The 21,874-nt window shown below is 44.2% G+C and overlaps 1 protein-coding gene across 1 annotated transcript in view; it reads left to right on the top strand.

The window, feature by feature from the left end:
• The first annotated feature begins 20,553 nt into the window (after positions 1-20,553).
• The window catches only part of FGGY (FGGY carbohydrate kinase domain containing), a 141,824-nt gene continuing 140,503 nt past the window's right edge, over positions 20,554-21,874 (top strand). The window contains exon 1 of the mRNA XM_084266369.1: positions 20,554-20,664. The gene's annotated coding sequence lies outside the window, so the exon portion shown is untranslated. The remainder of the gene's footprint in view (positions 20,665-21,874) is intronic.

Below are 21,874 nucleotides of genomic sequence, written 5' to 3'. Positions count from 1 at the left end.
CTGAATTTGGGAGGATGGACTGAATCTGACTGACGTCTTTCTATAGATGTTACAGGGCTTTGGGCTGTCCCAGTTCTGTCCCAGAACTACTTAGGGAGCAACGAGTTCATCCCTCTCTAAAAAGAAATGAAGCATATTGGTTAATTGGGTGATTTCTGCTTTGTTAAGGGAAGGTGATTTTCAGAGGGTTTTAGAGAAGAAGGTGCCACCCCATAGTGGTAAGGACATCCCACGTGGAAAAAGGAGAGCTTTAAAATTGAAGAGAAATATCCAAATGGAAAGGCACAAAGCTAGAGGTGGCAGGAGAAGGGATGAGAGAAGGATGTTGAGAAATGGTGACTGGATCAGATGGGTGGGCAGTACCTCCTTGTGTCTGGCTGAGCCTTGGAATACAAAGCTTCACCACTGGTTCCGAGCACGTGAAAAAGCAAAAGGGTTAAGTAAAAGAGGTGCCATATGCAGAAGAGGGAGTGAGGAAGCTGATCTTAGCAGCAACGTTTGTGTATGTTGTGTCCTTTTAAAGCCACTGCACAATAGAGATGCAAGTTAAGAACTTCTATTTTGTTGGCAGAAGCAGAAGCTGGTACAGAGTGGGACAGGGGGTACTTCCAGTTACGAATGGCTGGGTCTGTCCCTCCAGGCAAGAACCTTGGATAGTTTTTCCCTGAGATGACACAGTCATTTTCCCTCCTTCTTACACTTTATCTAGCCCTGTACTTACTGACAGCAAAGGGAGTTTCCATTACATTTCCTCTGTCTTTGCCAGCCTTTGACATCTTACTTGATTTCAGATGCCAAAGAAGTTTTTTAGGGCTTAATTCTTGACAGATGTGGGGGTTTATCTAAACTGATTTTTAACACGCTTGCTCCGTCCCTCTGAGAGCTAGTGAGAAAGGAAAGGTAGGATGTGGGGGCACAGCATTACAGTGAGTCTGTGGGTGCTGCCTTGTACCCTTGGGAAATGGAAGTTAGCTTACTTCTCTTTTCCTGAAGGTGGCTTATTTTATGTTTACTGAAAACAAAAGCAAAGCAATAAACCCACTTTAAGAAGTTCCTTCTACTCTTGGAAGTTCATTTCTGCCCTCATGCTGCAGGTTACTGTCTTCCCTTTGTGCTACCTCCAACTGTGCATGGAGGTCTCCTTCAAATTAGAAATAATCTGAACTACAGAAAACAGACACCCCACCCCCCACCCCCCCCAATTTTTATTTGGATTTTTTTTAAATGCTAGTATTGTTTTAGTGACCCACTTCTCCCTGTAGTTCCACGGCAATTGTCTTGCCACATGAATGGGTGGCAAGTGTGGCACAGGGGCAGAAGCAAAGGATGGGGAAAGCCTTGCTGGTGTCATTAGGTTTCACTGAACCCTGGTTGCACAACTCCCTGCTGAGCAGCTGAAACACTTTGGTTTCACACTGTACCTCACCTTGCTTTAACTTGTTGCTGTGTTCGTGACCGGTAGCTATTAGCTGTCCCCTTCCTAAGCGAATCACCAGGAGCGCGTTGCACGAGAGAACTTCAGACCTCACTGAAGCTTCTTTAAGTTACTGACTTTAAGGCCTGGTCCTGCTTCCACTGTCATGACAGAACTCTCCTGATAGTGAGGCTGCCCACAAAGTTGAGAAGTCATTGTAAATGCTTTAATATCCACGGATTTAGGGATTTCCTCAAGCACTTTATAGTTATGTTCCCAGCTTTGTCTCTGTTTCACTGTCGATTGTCTACTGTTCTCCCTAATCCTCCCTGGGCTTTCTGGAGCTCTATCTTCCCTTCCCACTGACAGATAAAAATGTATCGTTGCTAGCTTTAATGTTCTTCATGTATTGAGATCTCAGTCCTTTCATGTAAACGGGGGGATGTTTTGGTGCTTTCTTTTAGTCTTGAGTTGTTTAAAGATAATTCATTCGATCTTTTATTCTGTTCCTATTAGCAACCTAACATCTGAGCTTTTAATTACTCTAACCTTGCTGTTTCATTAGTTAAAGCTTGCTTGTCACTTTGAAAATGGGAAGTATTAAATACTTTTGCCACATGATTATTTTATATTTGCCAAACAATTGACATCAGGACGTTTTTAATCTTCTCTTCATATCCATCGATGGGGTAACATCCCCTGTCACTTCCCTACAGAAGCCAAAGACATAGAATAAAACCATCCATAATTTCTTTAACATCATTTGAGTTCTGACAGGGAGAGACTGAGCTCTGTGCTACTCATCACTATCCTTGCCTCAGTTTCCCCCGCGTTTATGGTTCTCTTTCTGCTATGGATCCTTTCAAGTGGTTGCTTAAAAGGATCCCAGAAGGACTTGGCATAGTTGTGCTGATGCATCCCTCTGTAGCTCAGGACTTGATCTTTTTCTAAGACAATTTACCCGCAAAAGAGACGTTGATTTATTATTCAATAGTAGTCAACAAGTGATTCTCTGTTTGGTCTCGTGAATGACTTGCTTTCCCCAGGACGATTACTTTTACATGTTTGCCCTTATCATTGCTCCTTGTTATGTGCCACTTGAGCCACCACGTATTGTTTCCTTGTCACTAACTGGATAACTCCCAAACCCACAAAGACTCATCGCTTTGGTAAGGCGTTTTTTTGTGTGGATGATTGATGCATAGAGAGTTGTGTGAATACTCACAACAATGCTCTCTTTCAACATGCTCCCTCCTGGAGCTCTGTTAGGAACAAGTAAAAAAGAATTTGGCTGAAGGGAATTCAGTTTCTGTGCATGGGTACCTGCTGGTTGCACTTGCCCGAATTATACCACTCTCAGGGAGAGAAATATTTGGGTTTCCAGTCCACACTGATTTTAAGGCATGGAAAAATGATGATAGGAATAGAAACGGGGAGTTCTTCAGACTCAATTTTCAAGAAGACCGTTAGAGACCTTTTTCTGGTATAATTTGCAATCTTTTCCTACTCAGCGTTGATAATAAATATCTCTTGAGGACAGCAAACATGAATCTGTTGAGAATCTTGGACGAAGGGCTTTAATGATTTCATTTAAAGTGCAGTTCATTCAATTCCTGCAATCTGTCTGTCTCTTTCTTCAGTTCCTTATGTCTTTACTCAAAGAGTTCTCCTTTCCAATTAGGTGAATGAACCTCAGAATTGAGTAAGGCTGTCACAGGAAGTAAAATTAATATGACTGATTTTTATAATATAAATTGAAAGCAATTACCAGTTTTCTACCTTCAAGCTGGCTTGGAAAAATTTACACTTAACCCAGCAATACACCTTAATTAAAGGCCTATCTATCTAACCTTCTCCTTCTAGCAGAAGTCCTTCTGTGAGCTGTATTAAATTTACTACGGCATCATCTCTTTGCTAATAACCTTTTCGTGTAGTTTCAATTAAGTTTCTGGTCACATTGTAGCACTGAGGTAAGAGCTCTGTCTGACCTTTAGTAGGATATGGATAATAGAACATCCTTGGCTCATGTTCTCCTTTGGTAGCACAACCTCCTGGTTTTACTAAAAACATCTATGGAATATGTAGATGGCTAAACGTGCCTGTTGCATCAAGAAGGACTATGCCAGACAGCAGTAAAACAGGATGGACATCCGTTTGCAATCTCTGAGACTAGACAGTGCCTAAAAACCCTCACTTTTCCCGGGTTTTATGGCAAACACCACTGGGACAATGGGAATGATTCTTAGCAGAAGATAAAAATATTTTATTTTGACTGATATTTTCCATATGGCAAGGCATGCTTCTCCCCACGTGAACCCTGAGGAGCATATTTGGGACAAAGGGAGTAGTTACTTTCAGATGATTAGGACCACATCATATTTGAATTGAGATGTTAATGGTCTGGGGTTTGGACATCGAGTAGTATTGGCAGTTAATGATATAGAATAATAAGGGATGTTTATGATCCCTTCAAGCCCAAATTACTCCTGGGTGGGAAGGGTATATTTGGTAGCCAGCCAGAGTTTTGTCAATGTGAGTATCTGAACCAGCTGCTTTTCTTGCTGTTCTCCCGTGGTTGGATTAATCTGCTCTTCTTCATGTCTCTGTCTTTTTTCTTGTAACCTGTAGCTCATGATGCTTTGAAGAATTTTACTGCCAGAGGCATCTGTCGCATATTTTTCTCTTGATAGGTGGTTATCATTTTATTTCATGGAGTATGAATACCCCACTCCTCTTCAGCTCAGTCTTTTTGTTCTTGAATCAGCCTTTCCCTAATTTAGTTCAACAAATCACACGACCAGCCTCAGCTGAAAGTTGCCAAAGCACAAAGGGGACATCGTAGGTTAAATCTGCCAAGGTGACATATCTCTGCATTGATTCCTGTTGATATTTCTGTCCCTGTGGATGTCTGAGTGTTTAGGAAGCCTCATCTGGCATGTCCACTTCAAGGGGGGTCTAAAGATCAAAGCAGTACATTTGTCCCAGATGAGGCGGGGCTTGATATTTCAGATGGAGAACTTGATCTGGGACAGACCCTCACTGGATGCCAAGGGAAGAGCTCTGGGATGGGCTCAGCTCAGGGCAAGGTGCCACTCCTGCAACGACTGACTCACAGTTATTCCCACATGGGTTTGTCCTATTGACTCCAGTGCTGGTTTCAATGAGTTACTGGTTGAACCTGCTGGTAAATGTAGCGTATCAAAGAGTTGTGGAGCAATAACTTCCTCAGGCGGGTGCTTGGCTCGGAGCACTGCTTTGGAAGTAGCTGAGATCACAGATAATGCTTGGGGAGGTTGCATTATTTCTGAGGCAGTCCTGCCTTGGTTTAGATGCAGTCCAATGCATCTTGCCCTGGAGCAGCAGAATCTGACAGTCACTGTCTGGGCTGTCTCACCCTTAGTCAGCAGGACTCATGCTTCATCACTGTCCAAACTGAAAACGTATTCATCATCATCATCGTTTGTACACCTGTCATGATACCTCCTTCAGTTCTACCAGCATTTCCAGCCCAGTCCACCCATTTATCAGTTTCTTCCCTAATTATTTCCATACTTCCTTCTGTGTCATAGGCTGTGTTCCTGGTATGAACTCCATGACTTTTTCCACCAGGCTCTGAGCCTTTGCATATTTAGCCTTTCTTAAATACACATTTCAGCTTGTTTTTCTGGGGAACTGAATTTACTTCTAGACTTCTTAAGCTTTGTTCCCACTCTCCTACTCACTTTCCACTATCTGTCCAGAGATTGTTTAATATGCAAAGCACGCAAACACTTGCTAAATAATTATGCAAATATTTTTTCAATTGCTTTCATTGTGATTTTTATTATCATTGTTTTGGGTTTATGATTCGAAAGCGGAAGCTGAGTGAGCCAAGGTACCTGTCTGGGACTGGAGCTGGGACTAGACCCTGAACTTCCCAATTCCTGTTCAGGCTGGAGCACGTGGCTGTCTCCTCTGGGTGTTCTCCCCTGGAAAATTTTTATTTACAGAAACAGAAGTTCTGGAATTTGCATAACTTTTTAGCAGCAGTTTCTGCAGCATGCTCAAAGGACTGGGTTTTTTTTAATATTCAGGCCATGCCAGCTACTTTTCTGGTAAATCATTGTAAAGGAGATGACTGGGAACACTGACTGCTTCCCTCCTGCTAGACTGCCCCCCCGGAGTTTGCTGTAGTTGCTACCAGGCTGTTCTGTCACTGGGAGTAGGGGGGTGGCGTGAGAGAAAGCATTTCTGTGAAAGTGGGGTGCACACTGGAGAGTCTCCAGAGCCATGTGAGCCATGTGTTGGGGAATTGCAGTTGGGCTTGTGTTTTGGGGGATGTCACTGAACCGTGGTCCTGATTGCAGAGGAGGGAAGGGACTGTGGAGCAGCAGGTTGTGTTCTATAGATGAGGTGCAGAAGGGAACAGGAGGGCAAAGCCAAGGAGGGAGCTGCTGTGAGCAGTGCTGGTGCTCTGGGACTGGTCCCCCATCAACACCAGAGCAGCAGACTCATCCCTAAGGTACAGTCAGCTTTGCCCCTGCAGCCTGCAGGCTGGCTTCTGCTGCTTGGAGAGCTGGAACTGCAGAGAATAGCAGGGCTGGGGGCTCCAGAGGTACGGCAAGAGGCTCCACCACGTGCTGCACCATCTCCTCCTGTTACATGCCAAGAGGCAGCTGGCAGCCCGCTTCACTCATCATCATTGTCTTTCCCTCTTCAGGTAAATCCACCTCCCATCCAGTGAGAACATCCAACCCAGGGCTGAACATGCAGTGCAAAAAGGAGGGGACAGAATGCTGTTTTCCTGGATATCACTTTAGAAAGAACTGGAAGGAGGGAAACCTTTCCTATAACTTTAATTTCTGGAATGAAATAATTTTGGGATCTCATTTCTGGAACAACAGTTCTGCTTGCTAAGGCATGAACACAAGGGACTTCAGGGAAGGAACAGAGCTCTGTCCCTCTGTCCAGACACGCCTGCAACTGCTTCTGCTGTTTATCTCCCTCCCCCTGCACTGGAGACATTGGGAGGAGCTGAGGACAAGGTAGGAAGATCCTCAACAGACTGTGCAAAGCAGCACATCTTCCAATTGATCAGAGGGACAGTGAAGAATTCCACAGAGAAGCAATGCTATGGATCCTTGGAAAGATGTTCTGTAAAGAAGCTGGTAGTATCAGGCAGCCTAGGAGGCGGGATACTAGGAGTTCTGCAAGGGAAGGGCTTGGGCTGAGCAAGATGCCTGGCAAGAGGATGAATTTTTCTGGAAATTCATGAGAAAACATATGCACAATATTTAATTCTTTGGTGATTTAATCCAGAAACATTCTGTGTTTTCCATTTTTCAGAAATCTTACCATCTTGTTATGTGAGGCTTTTAAAAATATTTCTACTGGTTCTTCAGGTCGTAGGGAAAAGCTTCTCACAGATGATCCAGTTTGGAAGGGTGTCCAGAGTGCAAACTGCACCTCATCACAGCAACGTGTGGGTTTCCTCATAGAATTCACTGTACAACTATTTTTAGACATCACCAAGAGCCAGTCAGAGCTGCAACATGTATTTGGGTTTTTAGGCCATTCTTTCTACCTAAAATGTGGTAGAACTGTGAGAGGAATGATGGAACAGCCAGAAATGGCATCGTTTTGACACATGGAAGACAGTGATTCACTTCTTTCACAGGTACACGGACTACTGCAAACATGCAGCTCATAAAAATCTTGACAGTGTTTAAAGAAGCAGTTTGGTAGTGTCAGTCCCCTTATCATCATGCCAGCTTGCCTTTTTTTTTTTGACCATATAAGCAAAGGGCTTAAGGAACAGGTGAGTGGTTGAGCTGAGGAAATATAAGTGTCTTTTAAGGAAGAAGCAGTGTGCTTCAGTTGACATGTCTTCATCTGGACTTGTTCTGTGAATGAGGAGAGGACCTCAGTCTCTAAGGATGCTAATCCAGCACTTCTCACTGACCTTAAATCGACCTATGGAATTTAAACTGAACCAATGTACAAGTGACACAATTTCTGCTGAGAAAGTGCAATATGTGCCAACACTTTTAATATTACATTTCTTTCTCCTGCCTGTTTAATCTAGTATCTGATGTGAATGGAGGGAAAAAATCGTGTACAGCAAATTCATCGCACCCAAGTCTTAGAAAAGAAAGTGCAAATGCAAGAGTGTGACACAGAGTCCCCTCCTGTTAACAGACACTCACACAGATTCCTTCACGTTGCCAAAAGCACAGTCAGGCAACCTACAGCGTGTGTCTATGGAATTTGCTGAAGGGAGGGGACAGGTCTAATTTATGCACTTGGCCCTCAGACCCTGGTTTACCTCAATGCTTCTCAATGCACGAATTCTGTAAATCTTACTGGAAGGAGGAATGTCAGCCTACGCCAAGCTCTGGACATGCTGAAAATGTCGCTCGCACAGATGATGACTTGGGCTTAATTTGATGTTGTGGATGGGCCTGAACCAAACTCTCTTGTTCCAAACATCTCTAAATTTAGGAGGTTTTGGCATCCCAGTCCAGATATGAGTCAATAGTTCTCTGTGTTCCAAAAGAATAAGTATTAGGCTGCGAAGGTGGGAGTCGTTATGTAAATGGGATAATATAAAGGAATATCTATATTAATACTTCTGTTTGCCTTGGAGCTAGACTTTTGCCAAGGCTTAAGTGGACTTGGGATGAGCTGGACACATCCAATTAATATAAGTAATGTGACTTTTCTTGAACAAATGTGACTCCTCAGTGCACATTACAGCTGCTGAGCTCTGCTCTGCTGCATCTGGTCCTCGGAGGATTAGAAATCTGTATTCCAGTGTTGCTGCCCCACTTCTATTTTTGATTTGGTTCGGTACTAAATAAATGGGTTCTGATTTTCAGTGCTTCTGTCAGGGAAGTAAAAAATATTGGTGTGTGTTATTGATGGGTATACAAAAAAAAAAAGAAAGAATGTGAAATTAAGGATGATGTGTCCATGTGCAAATGAAGTGCATTGGAACCCCCAGATCTTTCCTGACGTCACTGCTGTGTGTGTATTTCTACGTCATGTAAAAGTCTTTTAAGGTTTCTCTCACTGCAGCATCTGAGTTTCTTCCACTGATGTCATCATCAACACCCAACACCCAACATGTTCTGTTGCTTCTCTCTCTTGACTAGAGGGAAACCACATGCATGGTTTATCGTGGGCTCAGGTGCTGGCTCGGACAGGTCAGGTGGAAAAAAAAACCTTGAGCTATACAGATCTACTGGGGGTTTGGTCAAGTGTGCAACTCTGCTTGGTTTTAAAGAAAAGAAAGGGGACTTAGATCCTCATCCTCAGACTCCTACAAAAGTTATTTAAATGTTTTGTGATTCACCTGTTGTCATTTACCAGTCTCACTCCAGGATGTCTCCTGGGATTCTCCCCTGGCAGATAAAAGGGGACAAAACCAGTGGCACTGAGGAACATTATTCCAACCTCTCTGATGGCTTCCCAAACTGGGAAGTTCACCCCGCTCCTCCACAGCCTTCTGCGTGGCTCACCACGATCTCCACCTTCACTTACTGTGTCCCTAACTGGAATTGTTCTTTCCAGTCCAGTGGTGCCTTGCTGCTGTGAACCACACTGGTTACACTGTGGTAGAAGAAGCCAGGCTTGTCCATCCTTCTTTGCTCTCTGAAATGCTGTGCATGTGGCATTGCCCACACATGGAAGCAGTAGGCAGGATAATGCAAGCATGGAGCAAGCACAACATACTACATGAGGATCAGCTTAGTATGTTGGATCGGTGACACTTTGCAGCATAACACAAACCTCTTGTTCTTTCTCACAGCTGTTCTCCCAAGCATTTTAAGCATACATTTGCCTTCAGCGTGCAGGAGATGTACATATTTCTCTTCCATTGACATGGTAGAAGAGACCCTTCTCACTTGCAGATTCGCTCTTTTAACAGGCATCCAGCACAAATGGGAATTAAGGACATGTGTGTGTCCAACAGAGAGTAGACCAGAACCAGCTGTAGGCACAAATAAATGCTTAGGAGGCCCATTTTTTCGAGCTGATTTGGTAACTCACAGTACAGCCAAATCTTCCTTTTTAGGAGTGGGAATAACAGGAAAAATAGAGGACCTCATCTTCAGATTGTATCACCCGTGGAAGAGGAGAGTCAGCAGGGAGAGAACTCGCCACATGAGGTTCTCCTCTTGCTGATGGAGCAGCTGGAGCAAATAAGGTTCGTCGTGGGCAAATGTGAGCTCATTTTGCCTCTACTCCAAGCTGGCAGAGAAGTCAGGGTGTTTTGGGCTCTGAGTCAATGCTGTGATAACTTGCTCGCGTGACTTTCTAATTGAAATTAGAGATCCCTCAAGATACTGAACTTGTGTGGCACAGACGTTCTCTCAGTCTGAGTTGTCTTACACTCCAAACCTTTTCAAATCATAAATCTAAGTGGAGTGTAGTGCCAATGCCAGGACCGTGTGGATGGTGGGAGAGACAGGCAGGGCTCTGAACACATCTCACTAGGAGATGCAGAGGTGAGTCATCCGCATTGTATGGTGACAGTGCAAGGACAAAGAGCACCGTCCTCAGCAAAGTCCTTTCAGAATTAGCTACACAAAAAGTTCAATCTTAAAAACAAAAGAAAATGGTATTATAGGAGGAAAGAAGTGGCAGTGAGCCACTTAATTTGATGCCAGTGGTATCTCAGAGTGAGCCATTTCCCAGAGGATTGTCAGAGATGCGAAATGAATTGTAAGAGCTGCTTTACAGGCATTTGTGGGCACACACACCTGCTTAGAGCAAGGGGAGAGACAGTGCGTAAATGTCTGGAATATTACATAAAAGCTGTCTGCTAGACTAGGCAGAGCAATTAAAATCCATCTCGCTTAAACGAACCCTGAGTGCAGGTCAAACAAATCTAATTTTTATTGTTCCTTAAGGAGATGTCTGTATAGGAGACAAAAGGGGATGCAGCCATCAGGTTAAAAAATCAAGATGCCTTTAAAAAATTAAATGTTCACAATAGTGCTACAGCAAGCTAGATAAATGATATATTACAGCGATGGTTTAAAACTAATTGATGACTAATGTTGTAATGCATTTGTAGCTACACTGATCTATTATATATCTTGGCCGAGCTGAAGGGACACTTCAAGGAGAAAAATTGCAAACTGTTTTAACCTGATGGAACTTGAGGAAAAAATAGTTACTTTAAGAGATAAATGGAAAGGTTGTGACCTCCTAATGTACATCTGGGTCTTGCAATGCAAAATCAAATTATCATTAAACAGAATGTGATCGGTGATGGAATTAAAACAACTACAAACCAGCACAGAAATTTCCACAGAGAAATACAAGAGTGCAGCTCGAGCTGGGACCATGAGCTGAGAAGCTGCCTGGCTGAAGAACTGGTGTAACAGGTTAGTATGGAATTGTATTGCCCTAAAATGAAAGTTTGTCTAATTGCAGACTTCAGGAAAAATGTAAGCATATTTACAGCAATTTACACATGTAAGACATTCTATAAACACTACTTAATTACTGTGTAAATAATTAACAATTTACCCTAAGTTCTGAATAACGTGTGGCTCTGGCTCTTGCAGGGGAGACAGGAAACCTCATTTTCCCCTCCTCATTTTTGTCGTGCCTGAGGCTCATGCCCGCTGGGTTTTACCCTTACGGTTGGAATTCAGAGAAGATGTCAGTCAGGCTCTGCTTATTTTCACATCTAATTCATGCAAAACCCAGGTTTCCTCCTGAGGCGGTGAACTGGCCCAGATTTGCTTCAAAGTTTGGCCTAGGTTAGTGAATGACTCACTTTAATGAAGGTACATCCATCTTCCTGGCTGGAACACAGTATGGGAAGTGTTGTCAAAGGGCAGATACCCCCCTAGAACCGGAGGTTACAGTTTCAGGACCGTAGAAACCAAAAGTAATAGCTCGATTCATCCCCTGGTTTCCTGTTGCCCAATATTAAGGACATTGAGTGGGTGTAAGAAGAACATCGTTACTCAACCCACAGCATCAATGTGGGGTTTTGCATGCTAAACAAGCTGCAAATGGCTGGAAGCTGAGCTGGGAGGAGTTGCAGCCAGTAAGCCTCTGTGGTCATAGGCTGTGTGCAAAGTTCTGTGGAATAAATATGGCAAGAGGTTGCAGATGAAGGTGACGCTTACAGGCGACTGCTCAAATATGGATTACCTTTTAAAGGCTGTGATTGAAAATCCCACTTAACACTGAGATCCTTAGGCTGAATTATTTCCTTTAAACAAGAGTATTATGAGAGCAGTCTCACAGAGACAGCCCTCACCATGGTTGGCACTAATTTTCTTCTGGCTATAAGTTTAGGCAGCAAGAACATGACTGGCCTGAGATATTATATGAGGGCAATGTTTGTTTTCCTCTATGATAAATGAACCACCCAGTGGGAAGGGGAATACCAGCAAATATTTTGTACCCTGAAGGGTATGACGTTCCAAAACCCCCAAAGCCTCTGAATATTCAGACTGCTGGGCGTTAGGCTTCCCCCTTTGCATTCATCCAGTTTTGGTTTGAAGCCCAATAGGAAAATAGTTCTCTAGCTCAAGATGGAGCAGCTGAAGTCTTAATTCTGGAGGTCTGTCTTTTAAAGGGGGGACTTGGCTCTCAGGTCAAAGCTTTAAGTTATTCAGATCATAGTGTTGGTGTCAATTTTCAGCACCATTAGAAACTCAGTGACACAGGCACCACTGAGCTGATTTAAAACACGCATTTTCTCAAAGGATGACAAACAGTCACATCCACAGCTCTGCCTGGGATTTCTTTCCCTTACAAATATACTAAAACAAAGCAACTCTTGTAACAGATATTTTTCCTCTAATATCAAGGTGACTTCCTAAGGCTTGGTGCTGAGGAAATAATTCTTTGATGGGCACTGACGAGGTGTCAGTTAAAATATCCCGTGCTATTTCCATGATTAACACATGCTGTAGGTAAGGAAACTGTCCTCGTGTTTGGATCACCCTCGTAAACAGTGATCCCAGCAACTTTTGGAGGAGGTGGTGTTGCGTACCCAGTCTCCTGTTCCTCCTACCTTTGAAACAATCAGCCACACCATACCCTGAAATAGGAGTGCAGTTACTGTTTATTTCCTTCCTCGATTTTTATCTTGCTTTGTAACATTTCCTGGCTGTGGCTGACAGAGATGGCAGAAATGTGCAGTATTTCTGATTTTTTTTTTTTGAGTCTTGCTTTTTATTTCACTTTCTGTTTTTCAGACTGGACAGTGATTGAAAAAGTTGATCAAAACTGTGATGGTTTTATCACTGCTTCAGAAAGACAAACTGTAAAAACCAAAGGTCAGCAACCAGAGTGTGATTTTAAAGAATGCTTAAAGCTGTTTCCTTCTGCTGCTTGTGCCTAACTCTGAATCCCAGCTGGTTTCTGTGCCAAAAGGGTTTTTAAACTTTTGTACATTGATTATTATATATGATTTAATTTACTGACAGCATTTGCTTCGTTTGATTTATGATTGTCAGATCAGTGTAAGAATGCAAGTAGTGAATTTAAAATGCACCTTTGATGGCTCTGTTATGTTTACCATCTTTCTCCATGTTCTTTCTAATACTATGTCAATAGTCTAAAGGAGATTTTGATGTGCTGCACTGAATATCCTGACTCACAAGAGAGCTCCACACTGGGTACATTGTTTACCAGTTCCCTACTGTCAAAAGCTCTTGCCTCCTTCTTCCCTCCTGACCCAAGATGATTAATCTTTCCCTAGTTTTGGTTCTGGTACGGCTTTGAAAGCGTGTTGATTTTCCCAGGAAGCCTTAAGTAAGAACCTAGGCATCTGCTTCGCGCTCTCTGGGCAGCTCAAACTGCAGAGGGAATAGGATAATCTCCCCCAGACCTCTGACAGCATTTCACTTCCACTGTTCACAACGCGCCCCCCGTCACGGTGCCCGGTACATGTAGCACGAGCAGGAAGAGCTGGGGAGACTCCTGTTTTCTGGGCCATGACCTGTGAAGCTGCAGGAGGTTAGGAAAGACCAGGTTAGCTCCAGGAAGGGGGAAGTGCTATAGCTCCTCTTCTCTGATTCTGCACGGCAGTCAGAAGTTTTCAGCATCAGTGAGAGCATCAGTGTGTATATTCTGATTTCCGTCTGTCATGCAAAGCATAAATCCCAAGCACCGTGTGAGATCAATCGTGCCCCAAATATTTAAGGTTACCTAAAATGAATTAACATGGAACATTTTTCTCCGGAGTCCTGTGTGGTGCAGACATTCCGTTAATCATATATCACAAGCTCAGGCAATACATTAAGTTTGGGAAATAGATTTGTGTAACAAAGATGAAGCAGAATTAACTGGATCCACAAATGTCTTTCTCCTCACAGCTGTCTGTAATTGTTTCATTACGTTTCTTTTTATCCTGTTTTGCTGTGACCACCTACTGGCAACATATCCATAAGGAAAGTAAAAAAAGCAGGGAATTCTTACGTGTAAGACATACAAAATAAATCCCGTGACGTTTTCTAGTGTGTGAATGCTCCTAAATGCCAGACTAAACCATCCCTCCAACGGGTTCTTTTACAGACTTTCCTTGTTCCAGAAACTTGGCCTGAGTTAGGAGAAAACCCCAAAACTGTCCCTTAAAAGTAGAATTGCATCAGTGTGGGTTAGATGTCGGGCCAAATTCTTTAATGGTGCAATTCCATGAAAATCAGAAATATTACACCAGGGCTGAATCTGCCCCGTGGTATAAAATTATCTCCCTAGAGGCAAGATTTTTGGAAACGGCATCATATTTTAATTATAAGCAGACAATTTGTTTTGGGTTGTATACAGAGCATGAAAATCGAACTGTTATAGAAACTAGCTACATATATGGTGATTTTATTCCTGTCTCTAGTGCTGTCTGGATCATTTGTGTACGATTTGCAGGTGGCTGAATGATCCTGCAGATTTCTTTTTATGTAGTTGAATAAGCTAGTGTTGAATTGAAGATTTTTCAAAGATAACAGTGCTGACTTTAGAACATAATTTTAGTTTTGCAATGAGTTTAGGAGAAAGGCTGCATGCTGTTTATAATCTGGGAAGTCCAGATTCCAGTTAACAGTCTTACCCTTGGAAAACAGACAATTATATTTTTCACAAATTAACAAATGCTGATGGTACTTTGCCTCCCATAACTGTGTTCACTAGTTTCTGAATTCAAAGGGCAAAACAAGATCTGCCTTTTGTTGAAAGTCCCAGCCACGGCAGCAGGACATGCTGCATGAAGTGTTGTAGAGCCTTCTTCAACCCTTCTCCACACTGACTGGATTTTGGCACCACTGTATGATATTTCCCCGCTGTAACAAGCTGTTTAAAGCAAGATGGTCATAGTCTATGGAAAATGTCTTGAAAGGATGTTGCAGAAAAATATTTAACCTCTTAGTTATTTTTCATGAGATGTAAGGTATTGTGAAATTGAAGGGGCTCAGCAGATTTTCGCATCTTGGCTTGTGAAATTAATTTCCAGCTCAAACAGATTGTGATTTCACGATTTTGCACATCTGGATTTTGCCATGCAGTTATGATGGAAGATACCTCTGACAAGTCTGCCTCCCAGACAGAGCTGGGCAGCGTGTCTGCTCCTGGTCAGTGCAGAGTCAAGTCCCGTCTGTGAGTTGTACTCTACCTGCCCTCACCTAGGAAGCTTCTGTCCCACCGGGTAAAGGCTGCAGTTGGCCCAGACATCAGCAGTCTCAGGAATTACTGGAATATAAATGTTAATGATAAAGTCCCATTTCTAATACTTAAGGAGTGTAAAGGGATATGTAGCAGTTGCAGGGATGGGTCAGGCATCAATGTGTGCAAAGACTATTGGGCACCCTCTCTGCTACTCTGCATGGTGGGCTGGTTCTCTGGACACACATTTGGGGAGCGGGGTCTTCTCCTTAAGCTGATCTGTGGAGATCTGGCAGTGTTCTCAGAGGGAAGCAGCTGATGGAAACATCACGTTCAGCCAGAATTCTGTCAGCATTCGCACCACAGAAGGAGACATTCTAAAGGTGGCAAAAGTCATGAGCATTTTCCCTTGGTGTATCACTGTGTGGCAACAAAGCCAACCTATTTTCCCATCAGGATCACAGCGAGTCGCAGAACTTCACTTGTGGCGGTGGCAGTGCGGTTTCGAGAGAAAAATCCCCGTGCTGTCTGGAATGCTCAACTGTTGGGTACCAGAGTCAGAAAACATCCTGCCTGCCGTGAACGTTAGGAAAACAGAGCAGCCCTGACTCAAGTGCCAAGTGGTTTTTTGGAAGGCTGACTCTCCTGAGAATAAAAGATTTTGGTATCCAGCCAAAGGGGCAGGCAGCAACAGGCCTTCGGCAAGACACTGGAATTCTGGTGGAGCCTGAAGTATGTATTGGCTCCTGAGTTTTGTATTGAAAGGTGAGCTACCCAAAAACTTAGGGGAATGGGTCACATTTATAAAATATTAATTATTTTTCTAGCTGTATTTAGAGCAGCGTAAAGCAGGGATTTCCCTTTTTGGCTGCATTAATATCAAAGAGTAACTTAATATCTCTTAAAAACAGGAAAAAGTCCCCCAAAGGAAATTTCCTTTTTTTCCTATTGTACACTCAAAAATCCCTTCTTGTCATTGCAGAGTATTCAGTTTTTTACTTCCCTATTTCCCTGTTTGGGTGAACAGTCCCAGTCTAATGACTCACTAAGCATTTCATCCAGAGTATTCCCCAGCTTCAATTTCCTATACGAGTGCTACACTGCTTCTTAAAAATGAGATTGAAACCCACCCTCAGGTGCTTCTATGAACTGCCAAAGCAAGCACATTAAGTGACCCTTTATAAATCTTTTCTCCCCTTCAGTTGTTATGCTAATCAATACCTAAGTAAGTGGATTTTTCAAATGCTCCAAGATCCATTTCTGCTTCTCTAAGTAAAACAATTCACTCTGCTTGTTTTGTTTTGGTGGATGGGTTAGGCTTGGATGAAGTTTTCTATATAGAGATTCTTGAAAACTCTACACGTAAGATTGCAAGAGAGGAGGAAATTGTTTATATATAACTTTTATATTACTAATTTCCTCTTTATCTTAATTTTAGAAGGTTTACCTCCCTTTGTGGTTTTATTTCTGCTGTTCCAAAGCCGCTCAGTAGCCAGCATGGCTGTCTCTAAGCTTCTACCTCTGAAAGAACTTAGGTAATGTGAAGTTAACTTAGCAATATTACTTATGCTGTCCTTGGATGTTCATCACTGAAGGATGCTGGATGAGAAATGCCCCAGCAATCTTTCTTTTTGTTCACACTTGCACTGAACCTGCATAAGAACTGTTTCCCCCCATCGTGGTAGTTTCAGCTATCAATATGTACCCATGCTTTCTGATGTGAGGCCCAAAAGCAAGCCCCACAGTGGTTTCTGTTCAGCCTCTGGGATGGAAGTCCACCCCACTGGACTGAAAGATCTTGTCTGACATATCTGAGAACCCAAAAACACAGGAATCAGAAGTGCCAGCAATTTTTCCACTTCTTTATTTGTACAAAACGCCCTTGTGACTGCAAAGCTCAGCCCAGTGTTGGCGTCTCCAGCACGGCTGTGGCGGGCCATTCAGGAAGGCATTCTGCATATGGTTTTCTGCTGGGCCGTCTCACTTATGTACATGGGCACTCCTGAAACGATGGTTCACCCAAACATTCAGCTGCAGGCTGGGCTGCTGGGTGGCTGAGAGACGTTTCTGTGTTGGTCTCAATGGAGCAGGACTGAATATTTCCTCACCGAGGCTGGAAAATGTTCCTTCCGTCTCTGTCCCCTTCACACACGTATTTTCTTTTCTTTATAGAATAAGTCATTTGTCTTTATCTCACCATTCACCTCTCCTTCTGATTGCAGTTAATGGAATTGTCACCTTTATGTACTCATGTTCCATTTCTCAACCTGTCTGGACTTTGGCCTCCAAAGGTTACCACTGCTAGTGAAGTAATATGATTAAGTGAGTCTTTTTAGACAGATTTATGCAAGATTTCTTCTCCAGCAAGTGTCACATCCAGTCTAGTTCTGCAAAAGAGAATATTTCAAAGATGCCAACTGTCATCTAAAACCACTAAATTGTTCTGCAGTGCCGGGTGAGAGGACTGCAGGCCGTCTCAGAGCAATGCTGATTTACGCTACCTGAAGCTGTATCCCCACAGCTTGAAATACGGGCTTTTGTTAATAATGACCAAATCCAGTGCTCCTGTCTCTCAGAAAGCACATTTAAAATGGAATTTTCATTAGTTACTGTGTAATGAAAAGGCAAAAGGGTGTATTTTAAGTGAATCTGCACAGAACCTTGGAAAAAGCAGGAGGTTACTTGAAGCTGTGGTATCTAAAGCAAAACTGCGACAGCAATGCTCTAAACAGGAAAAAAAAGATCTTGTGTTCCATCTAAGGAACATACATCTACAGGATATTTTCAAGTTTATAGAAGATTTTGAAATTGTAGAGGATTCTCTGAACTCGTATCTACTCTTCCTGCATTTGATACGAAACACAAATTAATCATCATTATTCTGCACTAATATAACACCTCTTAGCCCTCAGCTTTCAGAAAATTTCAAAGGACTAATGAATTAAGCCTCATGTGGTCTTGGGAATATATGATAATCTAAACTGATTCTTTCATTAAAAAAAAAAAGCCTTTTCAGCTCTTTGATTTTGGAGGCTGGAGGAGTCATAACTGTTCTTGAAAATATCTTCATCTGTCACCTGCTTAAAAAGGAGCCATGTGAGTGCTACAGAAGTGTAATGAAATGGAAAAAAAACATTAAGGGAAAGTTAATACATTTGTCTGTGTTTACAGACAGATAAGTATTTATTATTTTTCTTGCTGTTTATTGGAGCACAAAGACCTGGATAACTCAAGGTAGTAATGTGATACAGGTGAAAAATAGGAAAATCAATCTCTGTCTGTAACTAAATGGATGCATAGGGAATTCCTGTTGCCCTGTACAGTCACTAGCAAGACATGGTTTTGAACGTTACACATCATGCTGGGGTATGAGCACTCATCATCAGAAAAGATGGATTCTGACAGAAACAAGTGCAGAGAAAGCTTATTAAATAATCCAAAGCTTCCTGTTGTGAAGGAAAAAGCAAATGGTTAATGTTTAACTTAGTTTTACTTACAAAAGTAAAGAAGGGATTTAAACGGTGTCTACAAATTTGCTGTGGGAGGAGAACAGGTATTCTATTAAAAGAACGTGTCAGCAATCTGTGAGTGTACAGAGGACAGAAATAATGAAATTTGTTTTGAATGAATGGAGAAATGGGACTCTGGAACAAAGCATGGAAGAAGGGAGACAGTTGGGAGTGTGAAGAGCAAGAGGTCTAAGTGGAGTTCAGCACATGTGTGGAAAGGTTCACAGAATTTCATTGTCAGAGGTAGTAGAAGGACACTCAGGTTCTTTACTCTGGGCTTTATTTTACTGCTTTTCAGTTGAATAGAACATTTTGGTATATCTACAGTCACAGTACTTTGTTTTGGGTCACTGAACTAATGTGAAACAGCTTGTTTGTGTCTCTGAACTTTACACTTTCTCTCCACGGCACAGTTCCTTGGTCAGCGGTAGCCTTATGCTAAGATTTGTTCCCATGGGCCAGGTGCCCGAATGCCTGGACCGCTCTGACTCAGATGGGTCTCAGAGGAGAGAAATTTGCATCCCACTGCAGGAGGTGCGGACCTCCCGAGGAGCAGAGCTGAGCGTGAGAGCACACACTCCCACCGTGCAACGAGCTGACTGGGAATTACAGTCAGGAGGGTGGTATTTAAAAAAGAATAATAAATCTATCAAAGCAAGACTTTTGGACTGATCAAAAGAAAACTCCAAACACTTCAGTTTGGGTCTAATGTCCTTCCCTACTCCAACTAGACATGAGGTATTCCCAATGGAAAGTCGATTTTTACCCAGAAGATTTCAGTTTTGTAGAAGTGGTGTTTTCCATCAGAAAATCATTCCAACGGAAAATTACTAACTGGTTCTAATACAAAGTGACTAGCGAAGCTCTCAAAATGATTCAGTGGCAAAGCTGGAATGAGAACCCACAGCTCCTGACCACGAACCCTGTGCTCTAAACCACGAGACAACACTCATCTTTCCCTGAGCAAGGTCGTTCCTGCAGTATTTCTTCCCCTGGCCAAAGTGGGGAAACTCTGGAAATGTTGCAAGAGAGTTTTTTGCTACAAGATTTATTGCTGTAGAATATTTGGGGGATAATGGGAAGGCTCCCTGGAGCCTCCTGAGAAGCAGTCGGGCGTGGTAGGAGTGTGAGGGTTTCCATCAGCTCCTCCCGAGGTGGGTTGTGGGGGGACATGGTGGGGCCTGGTCCAACCCATGGCTGGAGCCTGCAGCCACTGCTGGCACATCTCTCTTTTCAAGGGACGCTTCAGAATGACAAGCGGATCCTACCGCCCCATCCTCCATTTTAAGCAAACCTTAAATAAACTCAAGGTTTATTCCTCACATCAGGAATTACCAAATTTTCAGGTAAAACTCTCAAATGGAGTAACCTGGTGCAGAAAATCTAACTTCTGGCTTGCAGTCCTGTTTTATTAATTTAAGAAGCAAGGATGTATTTATGGTTCAAGGTGGGGCATGTTTCAGACTGCTCTTGGTCCAGATGGACCCTTCTGCTTGTTTCCATCTATTTATTCTTCCCCTGGCTCTTGGTGTGGCTTCTTGCAAGCTGTATGCTTCTGAGACCCCCAGTATCTCTGCAGCCTCATAGGACAGTGGGGCCATGGCTGAGAAAAAAAGATTTAGCAACAACCCCTTTGACAAAAAGAGCCAAACCTCCTCCTCGTTTCTGTTTTATTTGCGTTTAAATAAAGGAGAAATACGATTCCCTTTCCGAGGCAAAAATACTCGGTATCAGTTGAATTCCTGACAGGGCACAGTGCACGCTCGGCTTTCCAGGGCAGTGCAGCTTGACAGCTATGCCTAACACACAGCAGATCCCTTTAACAGCGCTCGGGGCGAGCTCCACACGCGGGCCCCCAAATGCAAACCAGATGCCGGCACAGGCCGGCGCAGCCCTTCAAAGGCGAGCGGGGGAGGTTCGACCGCTCCCGCCTCCCCTTCCCCGCCCCAACAGGGGATGGCGGCGCAAGCGCGGCCGGGCTTGGCCCGGGGAGGTGGAGGGCGAGGGGGGAGGAGAAGCAGCGCGGAGGGTTTCCCGGCAGCGGCCGGCGGTCAGGAAATTGCCCTGTCAGGAAAAGCGCGGTTTCTGTACCCCGCTCCCTGCGCACCTAATTTAGTGTTTCAGTTTGGACAAGTAAGTGACTGACGCTCGCCGAGCCCTGGTTGCGACTGGCCGCGGCCGAGTGGGCTCCCCTCAGCCAGGCGAGGCGGGAATCGTCCCTGAGGCGAACGTGCTCCCTGAGGCGAACGTGCTCCCCCAGCCCCGCGCGCGCCTCCGCCGGCCGTTAACAGCCGTTAAGGTGCCGGCCCGGCCCGGCCTCCCCGAGCGGGCAGCCGGCCCTGACAGGCCCAGGCCGGCTCCTTCTCCGGCGCTGAAAGCAGAACGCGGTGACGTTCAGCAAACTCCTTCCCTGCCCGTGAGGTGCGGGCGGCTGAGAAGCCCCGCCGCATTTGCGGGGTTGCCTTTTAATTAAAACCCCCCTGTGTGTAACGGCCCCCGCCAGCCTTCCCTCAGGGAAGCCCTTGGCCTGCGCTGCCGGGCCGCACGCAGCTTGTCCGGAGCAGGCGTTGCCTTTGCGATTAAATAGCTCCAAATCAGTTTCAGAGCCTGGATTTTGCGTGGCTGGTGGAGCATTGTAGGATTTGCGTTCTCATCTCCCTGCCTGGCTTCCCAAAGCTCGCTCTTACTGATGTCTCTCAACATATAGCAGCCTATATATAACGGCTAGAGGTAATGAGATGGGTCTGCCCTTTCTCACAGTGCCTCAGGCAGGCGGCACAGGGGTGCACTGTGCCCCAGGAGGCACTGCAGGCTTTGCAGGGTTGGCGCAGGCATGTGGTTTTCTCGGGATGCCTCCTGCCGATCACGGTGTCGGAGTCACCGTCTTCCCAGAGCTTTAAATGGCAACGCTCAGGTGACCTGACGCAGGCAGTTGGGACACGTACATCACTTACATACTTGCTTAATCCTCCAGATCCCTGGGAGATTGCCTTAAATGTATTTCTTGCCCTTACTCAAGTGGTAGCTTCCAGTCTTGTATCTGGCACAGGTATTGCTGGCGCTGGCGTTGTGTTGCTGCTTACTTCTACCACTGCCGCCTCCTTCCTCTCCCTGTTCTCTTGCAGCTCTGCTTTCTCGCACCTTTGCAGCACTGTCTCCTTCATATGGCTGTTGCTCCTGCATTTTCACAAGGCTTGTGGGCTGGCATGGAGCCCACCCCACCTACCTGGTGGAGTTTACTTGAGCTCTGCTCCAGACCTCTCCGTAATGGCTGTGTTCCTTGCTAGTGACTGTGTAGGAACTGGTGACCTTGCAGATTCTTTTTCTACTGAGGTGCCCGGGA

The sequence above is a fragment of the Gallinula chloropus genome (assembly GCF_964237585.1).
Source record: "Gallinula chloropus genome assembly, chromosome: 6".
NCBI lineage: Eukaryota > Metazoa > Chordata > Aves > Gruiformes > Rallidae > Gallinula > Gallinula chloropus.
The sequence above is the reverse complement of the archived record's forward strand: the minus strand, read 5'-3'. Positions and strand labels throughout refer to the sequence as shown.